At 44.3% G+C, this 3,427-nt stretch overlaps 1 long non-coding RNA gene across 1 annotated transcript in view; it reads right to left on the bottom strand.

The window, feature by feature from the left end:
* The window catches only part of LOC142485377 (uncharacterized), a 20,335-nt gene extending 17,316 nt beyond the window's left edge, over positions 1-3,019 (bottom strand). Inside the window, exon 1 of the long non-coding RNA XR_012798408.1 lies at positions 2,587-3,019. This is a non-coding gene — a long non-coding RNA (uncharacterized LOC142485377). The remainder of the gene's footprint in view (positions 1-2,586) is intronic.
* Positions 3,020-3,427: the final 408 nt, after the last annotated feature.

The following is a 3,427-nucleotide window of genomic DNA, read 5'->3' as shown; positions in this document are numbered from 1 at the left end:
TTGACCCCCTGCAGACGCACTTACTAGTATTCCCTCCTACTGTCTCTGTACGTTCTCTCTACCTACCAATTAGATTGTAAGCTCCTCGGAGCAGGGACTCCTTCCTTAATATTACTTTTACAGTATGTCTGAAGCACTTATTCCCATTATCTGTTATTTATATTTGTTATTTATATGACATGTATTACTACTGTGAAGCGCTATGTACATTTTATGGCGCTATACAAATAAAGACATACATACATACAATAAGTGCAACAAACAAAATCAGACAATAGGAAAGGAAATCCCTGGCCTGCAGAGCTTACAGTCTTAATGCTAGATCCATGGAACTCTGTTGTGTTTATGCTAATAACGGGACATTCCTGAAATTGGTACCTGACCCTGTGTGGTAGGCAGAGACACAGGGGCAGTGCCTGCCAATATCATAAAGAGCAGTGCACTTCCTATTTAGTAGAAGTGTGTGTCAGAGTTAAGAGTTCAGTCCAGAGTTAGAGTCTGCTGAGTCTGTCACCTGGCTGGCCCAGGGTGACAGAGAGAGCCTATATCAATTGGCCGTTGGAGAAGGGGAGCCATCAGCCTCTGAGTAGAGCTGATGCAACCTTAGTTAGGGCGGTGGACCAATTCCTCTCACCCTGTTTAGGGGGCGAGGGAAGAGCTAGCCCCACCCTGGGTGCCCTTGACCTGGGGTGGTGGCAGGGACACAGAGACCATCCTGAGGGAGAGCAGTCCTGTGTGGAGGAAGACACCCTGTACCTGATTGATAGTCTTGTTGCTGCTATTCTGCTGCTGTGAATAAAGAGCTGCGGCTGCTTTTAAAGATATACAGTGTGAGACTGGAATCTCTCATCCCCGAGGGGGAGGGGGGGACTCTCTGGAAGGATTCCACCCGTATTCCTGGGGCTCAGAGATGGAGGCGCAGCACCATTACATACATAGTTACATAGTTACATAATAGATGAGGTTGAAAAAAGACGTACGTCCATCAAGTTCAACCTATGCTAAATTCAGACAACAGATACTTAATTCTATATCTATACTTACTTATTGATCCAGAGGAAGGCAAACAAAAAACCCCATTAAGGGGAAAAATTAATTCCTTCCTGACTCCAAGAATTGGCAATCGGATTAATCCCTGGATCAACATCCTTCCCATATATACTTATTTGGTATATCCCTGTATACCTGTCCCATCTAAAAAGATGTCCAACCTTTTTTTGAACAAATCTATTGTATCTGCCATCACAGTCTCCATGGGTAATGAGTTCCACATTTTAACTGCCCTTACTGTAAAGAACCCTTTCCTTTGTTGCTGGTGAAATTTCCTTTCCTCCAACCTTAAGGGATGGCCCCGAGTCCTTTGTACTGCCCGTGGGATGAATAGTTCTTTTGAAAGCTCCTTGTATTGTCCCTGAATATATTTGTATATAGTTATCATATCCCCTCTTAGACGCCTCTTTTCTAATGTAAATAAATCCAATATAGCTAGCCTCTCCTCATAAGTTAGAATGTCCATCCCCTTTATTAATTTGGTGGCTCTTCTCTGCACTCTCTCTAGTTCCATAATGTCTTTTCTTAGGATTGGTGCCCAAAATTGTACTCCATATTCAAGGTGTGGTCTTACTAATGCTTTGTAAAGGGGCATAATTATGTCTACTTCCCTTCCATCTATTGCCCGTTTGATGCAAGATAAGATCTTGTTTGCCTTTGCAGCTACTGCATGACATTGGGCACTATTGCTAAGCCTGCTGTCTACAAGCACCCCTAAATCCTTCTCCATCAAGGATTCCCCCAATATATCTCCATTTAATTTGTAAGTTGCCTTTTTATTCTTGCATCCCAAATGCATAACCTTACATTTATCTGTATTAAACCTCATTTGCCATTTACCTGCCCACGTTTCCAGTCTCTCTAAGTCCTTCTGAAGCGAAATTTCATCCTGCTCTGATGAGACGGAGGCATTCACCCCAGAAACCTGATCCTGTCATCCCCCATACCATCGCGGGAGACTCAGGCCCCCCTGTTGCCAGCAGGTATGCACCACACTCAGACACGTAGCCAGACCCTAGTACAGAGGGGGGCCCGATCTGCGATTGGCCCAGGGAAGGGGGGCTACATTGGGAATCGATGTTATTTTTCTTCATATTAATGGGTATCCTCAAAGCTAATGATATGCCAAAATGACGTCCATTAGCAAAACTACAATTGTTTCTTCACTTTTTCTGCTTGATCAATAGGGTGACCAGATTTCGAAAATGAAAAACCGGGACACCTTAAAAAATAATTTATTAAACAAATTACATCACGTGACACCCCCCGTTGCCATGACAACAAGACACTCTGATGCCCCTGCAGTGTTAGTGTGTATAGAGGTGGGGGCTTTGCTTGGGCCCTTCAACTCTTACAGCCAGGGCATTATTGGCCAGGAATGCCCAGTTCGGAGGGGATTACTACTTCAAAATGTATTTGATTCGTAACAACATCAAAAAACTCTAATACCAATAACTAACAACCACAGACAATGATAATCTAAACCATCAAATAAAATGTCTACGGCCCTTGTTCAAGCATGTTTGCGGTACTTACCAGATAAATCAGTGCCTGCAATCCACAACTCTATCCGCCTCTCCGAGCGTCTGAAAGCAATCCAGCGATCCTGGTGTGTGGCTGAAGAGGTGAGGGACTCCCTCCTCTCAAACGGAAAAGAAGAGCAAAAAATAGAGTTGGAACATACCTATCATACAGGGATTAGAGAGAGAGACAGAGAATGAGAGAGAGACAGAGAATGAGAGAGAGACAGAGAATGAGAGAGAGACAGAGAATGAGAGAGAGACAGAGAATGAGAGAGAGACAGAGAATGAGAGAGAGAGAATGAGAGAGAGACAGAGAATGAGAGAGAGACACAGAGAGAGAGAGACAGAGAATGAGAGAGAGACAGAGAGAGGGACATAGGGAGAGAGAGACACAGAGAGAGAGAGACAGACACAGAGAGAGAGAGAGACAAAAGTAATGTACTGTATAACCATTATACCGTACCCCCTAGTATTCGTGTAATCATTGTCCCACACCCCCTTTTACTCACGCTTTGGCAATACTGAAATGTTCTTTTGACAGAGACACACAGAGAGAAACAGAGACACACAGAGAGAGACAGAGACACAGAGAGAGAGACAGAGACACAGAGAGAGACAGAGACACACAGAGAGAGACAGAGACACACAGAGAGAGACAGAGACACAGAGAGACAGAGACACACAGAGAGAGACAGAGACACACAGAGAGAGACAGAGACACAGAGAGAGAGAGACACGGGCCTATTTAGTAAGCGTCGATAAGGCTGCGTCTATAGTATTTCAGACGGAGGGAAGGCACACACGCTGCAATACACTTGCTGAAGCCTGAGCTTTTTTATGGCTTTGCAGGGTAT

The sequence above is a fragment of the Ascaphus truei genome, unplaced genomic scaffold, assembly GCF_040206685.1.
Source record: "Ascaphus truei isolate aAscTru1 unplaced genomic scaffold, aAscTru1.hap1 HAP1_SCAFFOLD_575, whole genome shotgun sequence".
Taxonomy (NCBI): Eukaryota; Metazoa; Chordata; class Amphibia; order Anura; family Ascaphidae; genus Ascaphus; species Ascaphus truei.
This window is presented reverse-complemented; position numbering and strand designations above follow the sequence as displayed.